The 14,276-nt window shown below is 44.5% G+C and overlaps 1 long non-coding RNA gene across 1 annotated transcript; it reads right to left on the reverse strand.

Moving 5' to 3' along the window:
* Positions 1 to 342: 342 nt before the first annotated feature.
* Positions 343 to 12,178, reverse strand: LOC123330158. Its single transcript, XR_006545863.2, has 3 exons — positions 12,151 to 12,178; positions 11,672 to 11,722; positions 343 to 659 (listed from the first exon to the last, which is right to left on the reverse strand). It is a non-coding gene; the product is annotated as an uncharacterized LOC123330158 (long non-coding RNA).
* Between the last annotated feature and the right edge of the window lie 2,098 nt (positions 12,179 to 14,276).

The raw sequence follows: 14,276 nt of genomic DNA on the forward strand, positions 1-14,276 counted from the left end.
GGGAAGGATGGAGGGAGAGGGAGAGAGAAAGGAAGAGAGAAGAAAGAAAGAAAGATAAAGAGAGAAAGAAAGAAAAAGAGGCAAAAGCAGAGGTGAAAGAAGAGGAAGAGAGACGGGAGGGGGAAAAGAACACATAAGAAAGGTGTGACACGCCAAGTGGAAAGTGTGAACCCCACGCGGGCCCCTGGCATCTCTGATTCTGTGACAGGACATGTTTGCGAGGTGAGGCTCAAAGGCATGCAACATGACTGAAAGTTTAAAACCCCACCAACCCACATACAATGGAATATTATTCAGCCTTGAAAAGGAAGGGAATTCTGAAGCATGCCAAACACGGCTGGATCTTGAAAACATTTTACTAAGTGAAAAAAGCCACACGAGGATAGGTACTGCATGATTCCACCGATAAAGAGGTACTTGGAATAGCCAAATTCATAGAGACAGGATGTAGAATGGTGGCAGCCAGGGGCAGTGGGGGTGGGGATTTGTTTCATGGGCTCAGAGTTACAGTCATGAGATCAGGTTCTGAAGATGGCTGATGGGGATGGTTGCATAACAGTGTGAATGCACTGACAACCGCTGAACTGTATGCTTGTCAGTGGTTAGGGTCCAACTTCATTCTTTTGCACGTGGACATCCAGTTTTCCCAGCACCGTTTGCTGAAACGATTGTGATGATATCTTTTAATGCCAGAAGAACTTTTGTATACGGGCACAAATATTCACAACTATTTGGTCTGGGGGTAATGATTAATTAATTTTCAAACCATCAACCTTCCTCTAAATATTCACTGACTACTCTGAAGCCTAAAAATAGCAAGCCGCCAGTTTCACAATTTCAGACTTCCCAAAACATTTGAACAAGGATTGCAAATTTAATAAACAAACTTTACAAATCTGGGACCTCAGAGTCCCTTAAATAAACCTAGAACTTTGAAGAGAAGCATAAGACTCATACAATCTTTTTATTTTTCCAAGTGAAAGCAGGTTTATTGAAAGAGAGAAACATTCCCTAGGCAGAATGCAGTCCCTCTCAGAAGGCAAGACCAGCCCAGAATAATATCATCTGGAGGATATATTTCACAAGTCTAATATAGTGGATTCTCATAAACACTGTGAATACCTTCAGTTCAGTTCAGTCGCTCAGTCCTGTCCAACTCTTTGCGACCCCATGAATCACAGCATGCCAGGCCTCCCTGTCCATCACCAACTCCCGGAGTTTACCCAAACTCATGTCCATCGAGTCAGTGATGCCATCCACCCATCTCATCCTCTTCCGTCCCCTTCTCCTCCTGCCCCCAATCCCTCCCAGCTTCAGGGTCTTTTCCAATGAGTCAACTCTTCACATGAGGTGGCCAAAGTACTGGAGTTTCAGCTTCAGCATTAGTCCTCCCAATGAACACCCAGGACTGATCTCCTTTAGGATGGACTGTTTGGATCTCCTTGCAGTCCAAGGGACTCTCAAGAGTCTTCTCCAACATCACAGTTCAAAAGCATCAATTCTTTGGCGCTCAGCTTTCTTCACAGTCCAACTCTCACATCCATACATGACCACTGGAAAAACCATAGCCTTGACTAGACAGACCTTTAAGACCCACAAATAGAACAGTGATGATCACATTCATCAGTTTGCTTACATTAAACTGGTTGCAGAACTTCCCTGGTGGTTCAGTGGTTAAGAATCTGCCTGCCAATACAGGGGACTCAACTTCGATCCCTGGTCCAGGAAGATCTCAGAAGCCAACTAAGCCCACGGATCACAACCACTGAGCCTGCTCTCTACAGCCCATGCTTCGCAACAAGAGAAGCCACTGCAATGAGGAGCCCCAGCACCACAACTAGAGAGGAGTCCCCAATGGTCGCAACTAGACAAAGCGTGCACTCAGAAATGGAGACCCAAAGCAACCAAAAATAAATTGATTTTTAAAAACTGGTTGCAAATATTTTTTATGTCATATTTATATTATGGATATACCTGTGGTTCTTCGGTGCTTCAATTTTGATCTAAGATTTTGAGTCAACAACCTTTTAAAATTTATTTTATTTATTTGGGCTCTATTGGGTCTTCTCAGAGAAGGCAATGGCACCCCACTCCAGTACTCTTGCCTGGAAAATCCCATGGATGGAGGGGCCTGGTAGGCTGTAGTCCATGGGGTTGCTAAGAGTCGGACACGACTGAGCGACTTCCCTTTCACTTTTCACTTTTCACTTTCATTCATTGGAGAAGGAAATGGCAACCCACTCCAGTGTTCTTGCCTGGAGAATCTCAGGGACGGGGGAGCCTGGTGGGCTTCCGTCTCTGGGGTCGCACAGAGTCGGACAGGACTGAAGCGACTTAGCAGCAGCAGGGTCTTCCCAGAGGCCCTCGGGCCTTCTGTGTTGCAGAGCACAGGCTCAGTAGCCTCGGGCTATTGGAGCTTAGTTGCCCAGAGCATGTGAGATCTGCTGCTCAACAGGGATCAAACCCACGTCCCCGGCATTGGCAGGCGGATTCTCAACCACTGGACCACCAGGGAAGCCCTAATTCCACAGTCTTGATACTTACCTGTGATATTTCTTACCTACCAGAAAGTTAAGCTTTGCTTGTCTACCACCTGAGTTAACAGTTTTGATGGCTGAAGATTCAGGCCTGGGGTCTCTTCCAAAATTGACTCACACCAAGCCTGAGTTCCAGGACAATTAGACTTTGTTGTGACCACATGACCGCCAGAGTTAGGAAATTGACTTGGGTGATCCTGATTTACTTCTCACCACTGTTTGTTCAGAGTGTCACCGCCTTGTAGAACAGCCTGAACTACGTGTCCTAAGAGTCGTTGTTGGTTTAATACCCAAGATTATTTAGCGGCTGTTTGTTCTGGAGCCTACCCCATTAAATGTGTGGAATATTTCCTCTTTGTTTTGCACGCAAGGGTGAGACTTTTCCCTCCCTTTGTTCTGGGGAGGCTGTACCATGGTCTCTGCAGCGTGAATCTCACCTTCTTATTCTGTGATCACTTCAGACAACTGACCAGAGTGGCAGGAAGGACCTGGCAGGAGAGCAGGAGGCAGGAGGACAGGCTAAGGAACTTCCTTTCACCTGCCCCGAGCTCCAGTCTGCGTCTCACCAGCAGCCACAGGCAACAAGCCCTCATGCTACCGGTTACTCCCGGCACGTCTATCCACAGCTGGCTGCACGGAGATTTTCAGTTTCTTTGGACAGACGTATTATCATCCATGGGCCAGAGCACCAGCTGCCTGGAGCCCCCTGCCCAGAGGTTTAGTTCTACCCTGTATAGGTAGACAGTTCTACCTATCCTCTGAGCTCCTACAGCCCCAGATGTGTTGACGTAGGTCCCTCAGTCCTGTCTGACTCTTTGCGACCCCATGGACTGTAGCCCGCCAGGCTCCTCTGTCCATGGATTTCTCCAGCAAGAATACTGGAGTGGGTAGCCATTTCCTCCTCCAGGGGATCTTCCCTACTCAGGGACAGAACCCGGGGCTCCCGCATTGCAGATTCTTTACCATCTGAGCCACCGGGGAACCCACAGCCCCAGAAATCTGAGCTACTTCTGGTCACTATTGCCCCTATTACCTCAGGGATCATGTCTGGTTCTTCCAGCCTCTTAGTGTGTGTATAGCCAATTCCCCTTAATAAATTCCCTGTATTTTAAATACCTGGAGAGGCTTCTGTTTTCCTCAGCAGACCAAGAATCCTGGTCCAGGGTTTCAGTTTGATTGAAAGCTTTTGGTTAATGTTGAAGTCACAGCTTATCTTTCTTAGAAAGCTTAAGATGGACAATATTAACAACTGCAAAATGAATATGTTCAAATGTTTAAAGACTTAAAAAAAAAAAGGATCAGAAATGAGGAAAGTCACGGCATTATTAAAAGATCAGGCAGGTTTGGGAAAGAACAAAATAGGACTTGCAGCGGGCTTCCCAGGTGGCTTAGTGATAAAGAGTCTACCTTTCAAAGCAGGCAATGTAGGTTCAATCCCTGGTGGGGGGACTAAGATCTCACATGCAACTAAGCCCAAGTGCTAAAAGTACTGAAGCCACAAGAGAGTCCGGGCACCTCAACGTAAAGGTCCCACGTGACACAACCTCTATGTGCTGAGACAGAGCCGAGGCAGTCAAACTGAAAAAAAAAAAAAAAAGAACTACTAAATGTAATTTACCAGGAGAAACTACAAGAAGCATGGCCTCAGACTTTTACACAGCAAGCATTATTTCAAGATAAAGTGGAACAATGCTGGTCATGACCACAAGTAAATAAAATGTCATCCTTAATTTTCATGCCCAGCTGAACAATGTAATGTCAAGAATCAGTGTTTTTGAACATGTCAGGATGTGGACTAGAGCTCCCGTGGTGATTTAGTCCAGCTCTTTGTGATCTCATGGACTGTGGCCCACCAGGCTCCTCTGTCCATGGGATTCTCCAGGCCGGAATACTGGAGTGGGTTGCCATTCCCTTCTCCAGGGGATCTTCCTGACCCAGGGTTCGAACCCTTGTCTCTTACATTTCCTGCATTGGCAAGCAGATTCTTTACCACTAGCGCCACCTGGGAAGTCCCTTTTTCTCATAAAACACCCCAAATACTAAGAACGCTTTTTGGCCCCTGATTTTTTTTTTCATCTATCACTATATGTTGGAACTGTTTCTGTATGGATACCTAGAGAGCGTTTCATCTTTTATATAGCCACATATAATTACATTGCTTACATGTACCATAAATCTGCTTCCTTTTGATGGATATTTGAGCTGTTTCTAATCACCTGCCATATCAAAGAATGCACCCATTTACAGCCTTGTAAAAACTTCATTTGATATATATCTATATCTATATAAAACATACACACACACACACACACATATATATACATACAGCCAACTTGTGAGCTAAATCCTACAAAACAGGATGACTAAACCAAAGGATAAATCCAGTTGTAGTATTACTGCTGCTGCTGCTGCTAAGTTGCTTCAGTCATGTCCGACTCTGTGTGACCCCATAGACGGCAGCCCACCAGGCTCCCCCATCCCTGGGATTCTCCAGGCAAGAACACTGGAGTGGGTTGCCATTGCCTTCTCCAATGCATGATAATGGAAAGTGAAAGTGAAGTTGCTGAGTCGTGTCTGACTCCTAGCGACCCCATGGACTGAAGCCCACCAGGCTCCTCCGTCCATGGGATTCTCCAGGCAAGAGCACTGGAGTGGGGTGCCATTGTAGTATTACAGATGTTGCCAAGTTACCGTCTATACAAGTAGCATGAGTTTGTATACTTACCCATAATCCATGCATTTCTTTTCCCCCATAAAGTGTGTTATCAGACTTTAGGATTTTTGACCATCTGAAGCACAGAAATGGTATTTAGTTGTTTGCATTTCTCTTTTTGTCAATGAGGTCAAGCATCCTTGCATAGATTTACAAGCCATTTTAATTTCCTTTTCAGGGAACTTTGTGTATTTATCTTTTGCCTGTATTTGTAATGGGTTGTTGGTCTTTCTCATAATGATTTTTTTTTTAATTTGGCTGCACTGGGTATTATTGTAGCAAGCAAGATCTTTAGTTGTGGCATGCGAACTCTTAGTTGCAGTAAATGGGATCTAGTCCCCTGACCAGGGATCAAACAGTGTCCCCTACATTGGGAGCATGGAGTCTTAGCAGAAATGATTTCCATAGTTCTTTGTATATTAGAAATCAATACGAGTTGTAAATATATCTCCCCATTTGTTATTGACCTTTTGAGTTTCGCTGAAGGTGTTTTCATTTGCCACACAAGGTTTGTTCTTTAGAAAAAAGAAAACAATATTTTTCTCAACTTTGACACAATCACAAATTTACACCAAATGTTGGAAGTACAGTACAAGCAGCTCTTATTTTCCAGAACCATTTGCACGTAATTCAGTCACTTGAGGTCTCATCATCACGCTAACAACATGCCGGAACTTGTATTTCTTACAGAGTCATTCTCCTAAGAACCATAGCACAACCTTAGAATAACAGCTTACTATCCTGGAGTCTTCAGACCTCATTCAAGTCTCGCCAATCACCCCAGTGATGTTGTTGTTTAGTCGCTAAGTCGTGTCTGAGTCTTTTGCAACCCCATGGACTGCAGCCCACCAGGCTCCTCTGTCCATGGGATTCTCCAGGCAAGGATACTGGAGTGGGTTGCCATGCCCTCCTGCAGGGAATTTTTCCCAACAAGGGATTGAACCCTTGTCTCCTGCCTTGCAGGTAGATTCTTAATCACTGAGCCAGCTGGGATGCAATTGCTCCAATAATACCCTTTATGGCAGGAGAGGGAAGTTCAGAACCCTGCATTGCTTCTGGTGTCAGCTCTCCCAGCAAAGAACAACTCTTCGGTGTCTCCTGACCTTGACATTTTTGAAGACTAGAAGCCAGTTATCTCGTGTAATCTCCCTTAATGGGAGTTTGTCTGATGTTTCCTCCGAATCAAATTCCTCAGCAGCAAAACTGCTGATGTGGTCTGTTCTCATTGCATATCAGGGGCTCCCGATTTCTCCTTCTCTGCGTAGACCTGATATTTCCTTCACTTGAAGGTGGCATCTGACAGTCTTACACATTGCAAAGTTACTCCTCTTTCTGCCTTTGTGACTAATGAGAACTCTGTAGAGAGACACTTTGAAGCCATTCACATACCCTACTCCTCATCTGACTTTCAAGTTTTTAACTTTTTTTTTTTTTGCCATGCCTCATGGCTCGTGGGATTTAGTTCCCCTACCAGGGACTGAACCCCTGGCCCCTCAGCAGGGACAGCGTGGAGTCCTAACCACTGGACACCAGGGAAATCCCCTTAATTTATTTCTTTCATCAACTCCCCTGTACTTTACCCGTCCCTTCCCTCACCCTTCCACCCCTACCCTTTTCACCCAGCTGGGGTTTTTACTCTCCAAGCCAGAGGGCTCCCTCTTCTAGCACATCTCCACTTGGATCCTCCCACTGGGCTGAGTTGCTCACAGATACACTGCTTACTCCACCAAGGCCCCTAGGCTGGGCCATTGTCCCCAACCCCACCTTGCCTGCCTCATATAACGGCCTTAGGGCTGTATTGTTCAGGAAGAAAAGGAGAGAGAAGAGGAGGAACATTGGATCCTGTTTCATGCATTGAAATGTATCAGTGCTTTCTTTCATGGCTTCTGGATTTTGAGTCATAGTTCAAAGGTTGTCTCCATATTCAGCTGATAAAGGCTTTGATGCTTTCATATGTTACATTGATACCTTAGATCCATTTGGAGTTTATCCAGAATATTATTTTTTCTTTTCCTGCCTTCTATTGGGTTTGTGGGGTTTCTTTCTTTCTTTCTTTTTGGCTATGCTGAGAGGCATGTGGGATCTTAGTTGCTTGATCAAAGATCAAACCCACTCCCCTGAACCACTGGACTGCCAGGGAAGTCCCTGTGGGGTTGTCTTTATTCTCCTTTTTTCATACTTATTTTTTATTAGCGTGTAACTGCATGTTTATTTTTTAATCAAAGTTATACATGCACAAGGTAAAGTCACAGAGTGCTGTGTTCTCTTTAAACTTCCACACCTTGTTCCTTTGGCAACTGATTCCTGTAGTTAGTGAAAGCAGTATTAACCACCGAAGCTGATAAGCTCTGAAATGTCAATGGTTTACACAACTGATTTTCATTTTCCTTTCATATAAAGTCCAGTCATCAGAGAGAAAGCGGGGCAGGAACGCAGGCTCACGGCAGCTGTGCTGTCTTTTTTTTATACATGATTTCATTTATTTAATTTTGGCTGTGCTAGGTCCTCGTTGCTGCTCGGACTTTTCTCTACCTTGGGCGATCGGGGGCCACTCTCTAGTTGCAGCGCTAGGCTTCTCATTGCCACGCCTTCTGTTGTTGTGGAGCACAGCCTCTAGGGGACGCAGACTTCAGTAGTTTCGGCTCCCAGGCTCTACAGCACATGTTCAACACTTGCGGTGCACAGATTTAGTTGGACAGCAAGGAGATCCAACCAGTCCATCCTAAACGAAATCAACCCTGAATATTCATTGGAAGGACTGATGCTGAAGCTGAAGCTCCAATACTTTGGTCACCTGATGCGAAAAGCCGACTCATTGGAAAAGACCCTGATGCGGGGAAAGACTGAAGGCAGGAGGAGAAGGGGGCGACAGAGGATGAGATGGTTGGATGGCATCATCAACTCAATGGCCATGAGTTTGAGCAAACTCCAGGAGATAGTAAAGGGCATGGAAGCCTGGTGTGCCGCAGTCCATGGGGTTGCAAAGAGTCAGACACAACTGAGCGACTGAACAACAGACCAGGTTGCTCCGAGGCATGTGGGTTCTTCCCAGATCAGGGATCGAACCCACGTCTCTTGCATTGGCAGGTAGATTCTTTACCACCGAGCAACCAAGGAAGCCCAGTTCTATTGTCTTAATATGTGTCAGTGACAAATTGGCACTTGCCAAGAGCACTGGCCAGCAGGTGGAAAAAAAAAAAAAAAAAAAACAACAAATTCCCTTGGGAATAGCCAATTTGCAGTTGACACGTTGGATCCCTGGTCTGGGAAGATTCCACATGCTATGGAGCAACTAAGCCTGCACACCACAGGTACTAAGCCAGTGCTCTAGAGACTGCGTGCCACAACTACTGAATAAATAAGTAAAACAAAAACATAGACCACAATGAGATATTTTTTAAATAACTACAGATATATTAGCTTAACCCTCATTACCTGGGAGGAAGTGTTCCCCGAGATGTATAATTTATCCTTACAGGAAACATCCCTTTAGTGATTAGCTCGTAGTAAAAGCAAAAAATACAAAGGTTAAAGTAAAAGAAACAAGTCCAATATGGAGTCAGATTTGTTCTTCCCTCTTATACTAGGTTCCAAGGACACCCAGTAGCCTATAGAGACTCCATCAGACAGAGAAGTGAGGCCTCTAGCCAACAGTCCCATGAGTGAGCCTGGAACTGACTCCTCCAGCCCCACTGAGCCTTCAGATGACTGCGGTTTGACCGAAACCTCATAAGAAAGCCTGAGTCAGAACCACCCAGCTGAAACTGTTCTGAATTCCTGACCCTCAGATACCACATGAGGTAGTAAATGTTTGTTATTTGACATTTTAAAGATAAAGTTCCAATTTTAAGAGGAATTGGGGTGGGGGTAATTTGTTACACAGTGTAACTAATACACTACCACCCACATCCAAACAGCAGGTGGAGAAGAGAGATGGACATATTGAGAGATTTTTATGAAGCAGACCTGGAAGTGGAGCAGAGCGCTCTTGCTTCCATTCCATTGGTCAGAAACTAGTCACATGACTGAACCTTCTTGCAAGGAAGGCTGGGAAATGTAGTCCCTCCGTGGGCATTACGCGAGGGGAACATACATGCTTGGTAGTCAGCTGCCCTTCTCAGCCACCAGTGTTCCTCTGCATAGAGGATTCATCTCCATCATGATCTGGTTCAAATGTCACCCCTCTGGGGAGACCTTTCTCAGTCCATTCGCCCATACCACCTCTCAGTAACAGCTCTCACTCTACTAGATTCTCACTGAAATGTGTAAAATTGGGACTAGGGTTGGGTTTGCCACTAAACACGTCTGATTCACCAGCTATCTTCATCTTCCCCACAACCCTGCTTCCTAAAGTGAATTTCAGTATCACTTCTGGGATTTTTTTTTTTCCAGGCTGCTGCTCTCTACTCAGTACTGTGAGGTCTGTAACTTTGATGTCCACACACATGCAGGCAATAAAAATTTATACAATCCCAAGGGTTATAAGATACATCTCTACTTCAGAGATGTTAAAACGTGCCCCTTAGGACTTCCCTCGTGATCCCATGGGGAAGGCTCTGCACTTCTAATGCAGGGGAGTGAGGGCTTGATCCCTGGTTGGGGCACTAACATTCCACATGCCACACAGTGCAATAAAATGCAATAAAAATAAAATATGTCCCTTAGACCAATGAGGTGCAGGGTATATTGGATACTCTGTTCAATTCATTTTGCTCTTATAAGGTATCCATGCTAGTTCGTGGCTGCTTTAAACATGCCAGACAGAGCTGTAAATTAGAGCATCATTATTTTGAAATATCCAGCAGGAGAAAGTTCAACTGGGGTTAAAATCCATTTGCCTTATCAAATGGAGGTGGTATGGGCTAATGGATTGAGAAAGGTCTCCCCAAAGAATTGTCAACATTACTCTTGTCAGTGAAAGAAAAGGGAAAGCTGTTAGGTTAATTTTTAAGCCTTTTATGCAGACATATAACATAAACACATAACACATGAATAAAACTGAAATGTTTGGTTGCTGGACCAAATTACTATTAGTTGGGTGCCTTAAAATGAAAAGAAAGTATTCTCTCACAATTCTGGAAGCCAGAGGTCCAACGTGAGAGTCACCAGGTCAAAATCAAGGTGTAGGGACTTCCCTGGCTGTCCAGTAATTAAGACTCCATGTTTCCATTGCAGAGGGCATGGGTTTGATCCCTGGTCAGGGAAGTAAAAGCCTACATGCTGTGGCCAAATATAAATAAGTAAATAAAACTGAAAAAAAAAGGGAAATCAAGATGTGGGCAGGGCTTTGATCCCTCCAGAGGCTCTTAAGGGAGAATCTGTTCTTCTTTATCTCCTCGAATTTTCGATAATTACGAGCAATCCTTGGCTTGTGGCCACATGATCCCAAAGCTCGAGGCCAGCATCTGCAAATCTCTCTCCGCTCCACCTTTACATCACATTCTCTTCTGTGTGTGTCAAATATTCCTCTGCTTCTCTTGTATAAGGATACACCTGATTGCATTTAGGACTTGCTTGTTGCCCAGGGCTTCCCAGGTGGTTCAGTGGTTAAGAATCGCCTTGCAACGCGATGCAAACATTGGTTCTATCCCTGGTGTGGGAAGATCCTACCTGCCATGCAGCAGCTAAGCCCGTGTGCCACAACTAAGGAGCCCACTTTTTAGAGCTTGCAAGCCGGAACTACTGAGCCTATGCACTGCCACTACTGAAGCCCTTGCACCGAGAGTTTATGCTCTGCAACACCTGCTTGCCACAACTAGAGAAAGCTACGTGCAACAACGAAGATCCATCCCAGCCAAAATATAAAATAAATACATTTTAAAAAACACAAAGAATTTTCCCAGATAATCACCTATCTTAAGACCTAATTTAATCACATTTGCAATAATCTTTTTTTTGTTCTTGTTATATAAGGTACATTGGCTGGTTCCAGGACTTAGACTTGAATCCCACTTAGAAGGACATTTTTCAGCCTACCATGTACCATTTAAGAAATAAGTATGAAACAAACTCTTTAGCCACCACCACCCAGGTTAAGCAATAGAACATTTTCTCCCGCAATTTCTGGTTGTGGGGCCTTCATGAGAAAATATCAGACAGACTGAAGCTGAAGGTCATTCCACAACATACTCAACCAATATCCTCCCAAACTGTCAAGGTCATGGAAAGACAAGAGAAAACAGAAAACTCACAAATAGAAGAAAACTAAGGACATAGGATGACTATATGCGATGTGGCATTCTGGATGGATCTGAGAACAGAAAAAGGACAATTGTGGGAAAATTGATGACATTCAAATAAAGCCTGCATTTTGTTAATAGTATAGTACTGTTGATTTCTTAGTTTTGACAAATACACCATAATTATTAAGATGTTTACATTAAGAGAAGCTGGGCGAAGGGTATAGGAACACTGTACTAACTTTGCAAATTGTCTTTGTAAATATGAGGTTATTCCAAATCAAAAAGTTGACCTGTAAAAAAAAAAAAAAAGAAAGAAAAAAAATCAGCACCCCAGAAAAGAAAGACAAAATGAAAAAACAAAATACACCCTCCCAAAAAAACCTCCTAAACTAAACCAAATTGAAAATAAAAGCTGAAAACACTAAGTTCATTGGTTGATGGACACTTGAATTGTTTCCATATCTTTAGTTCAGTTCAGTCGCTCAGTTGTGTCTGACTCTTTGCGACCCTATGTGCCGGGGTCCAGCCCCGGCTGATCCAGGGTATTCGAAGCGGGGACGGCGTCGGCGACCTATTTAATTATTTATTCATCAAAGATATAAAGAGTAATATAATGAGGATAGCTCAGTAGGAAAATTCAGTGGAGAAAAGAGGCTGAGTAGCTTGGTTTACGCGGGAGACCAATAAAACTTCAAGACAAGAAGTTTGCACCACTTACGTAGGCCGCAGGCGTCCTTCCGTTCTCCCGAAGGAGAGGAGACACTGAGGCCTCCCCGGTCGGATCTTAGAAGCCCAGGCATAATTAGCAAGCATGGTGGGTTCCGCGCTCCAGATGGAGACTCAGCCAGAATTTGAAAGAGAGAGCGACATGGGGAGACCAAGTTTCAGTGAACAAGGCCCGCACTTTATTTTCCAAAGTAGTTTTTATACCTAAAGTTGTGCATAGAGGATAATGGGGGAAGGGGTGGAGTCATGCAAGGACAGCAGTTCCTGGTCCTAATCGAAGCCAGGCTTTTCAAACTTATCATATGCAAAAGTTCAGGTGAATTACATCATCTTCTGGCCAGGAGGCCTGTTAACATTAAGAAACTTATCTTTCTCTAAAGGTGATTATTCCAAAGTCAGGCACCAGCCTCCAAAAAAGCATTGGACAAAGCTGCATTCCTATAGGGCAAAGGTGAGGTGGGCTCAATCAAGAAAAGAATTAACTCAAGGGTCCAACGTTACAAACATTGAGGCTACTACTTACATTTCTATACACCCATTATATCAATCAATACACTGCCAAGGACACAGTAGGTACGGAGTATGGAGACTTAGCAGCAAACATTGGCTCAATAAGTGAAAAACCCTTCACCAATACAATTTCTAATCAATCTTTTAACTACTCAAAGGAATCTGTGTTTAGACAGTTTAGAACATCTCCTGCCTCTCACAGTTGGGAGGCTCTGAACAATCACATGTGGCTGGAAAAACCTATTCAGGCAGGCTAGAGGATTTCCAAAGGAGTTTGTAGGTTAAACACTGTCACACCCAGGAATTATTAACTGGAGCTGTAAGCTAACTCTTTTTTCAGAGAGAGGTAGTGGGGGACAGCCCCCCGTAAAGTCAGAGGTGTAGGTGAAAGCACAAAGCAGAAAGTAGGCAGACTCTGGTTTTGGGGGTAGATGCTCGAGAATTTCCAGGGGGACTCCTGAGGCTCGATCCCGCCTTTGCGTATGCCGAGCCTCCTTCCTCATGACCTTTGTCATGGGCGGAGTTCCTCACGCTGGCTCCCGGCAGTGATAGAATTCCAGTTGAGCTATTCCAGATCCTGAAAGATGATGCTGTGGAAAGTGCTGCACTCAATATGCAATATGCACTCAATATGCAATATGCCGGCTCCCGACATCTATGGACTGCAGCACGCCAGGCTTCATTGCCCACCACCAACTCCCTGAGCTTGCTCAAATTCATGGTTTTTGAGTTGGTGATGCCATTCCAAGCATCTCATCCTCTGTCTTCCATATCTTGGTTATTGTAAAAAAAAAAAATGCTGCTATGTACATCAGGGTGCATGCATCTTTTCCACTTAGTGGGGCTTTGTGTGTGTGTGTGTGTGTGGTGGTGGGGGATATACCCAGGTGTGGAACCTTGGATAGTTCTATTTGTAATTTTTGACAAACCTCGATACTGTTTTCCACAGTGACTGAAACCTCCCATATTACTTGAAATCCTCTCTAGATTCAGTTCAGTCGCTCAGTCATGTCCGACTCTTTGCGACTCTATTAATCGAAGCACGCCAGGCCTCCCTGTCCATCACCAACTCCCGGAGTTCACTCAGACTCACATCCATCGAGTCAGTGATGCCATCCACCCATCTCATCCTCTGTCGTCCCCTTCTCCTCATGCCCCCAATCCCTCCCAGCATCAGGGTCTTTTCCAATGAGTCAACTCTTCGCATGAGGTGGCCAAAGTATTGGAGTTTCAGCTTTAGCATCATTCCTTCCAAAGAAATCCCAGGGCTGATCTCCTTCAGAATGGACTGGTTGGATCTCCTTGCAGTCCAAGGGACTCTCAAGAGTCTTCTCCAACACCACAGTTCAAAAGCATCAATTCTTCAGCGCTCAGCCTTCTTCACAGTCCAACTCTCACATCCATACATGACCACTGGAAAAACCATACCCTTGACTAGACGAACCTTTGTTGGCAAAGTAATGTCTCTGCTTTTGAATATGCTATCTAGGTTGGTCATGACTTTCCTTCCAAGGAGTAAGTGTCTTTTAATTTCATGGCTTCAGTCACCATCTGCAGTGATTTTGGAGCCCAAAAAAAGAAAGTCTGACACTGTTTCCACTGTTTCCC

This window comes from Bubalus bubalis, chromosome 18, assembly GCF_019923935.1.
Source record: "Bubalus bubalis isolate 160015118507 breed Murrah chromosome 18, NDDB_SH_1, whole genome shotgun sequence".
Lineage (NCBI taxonomy): Eukaryota > Metazoa > Chordata > Mammalia > Artiodactyla > Bovidae > Bubalus > Bubalus bubalis.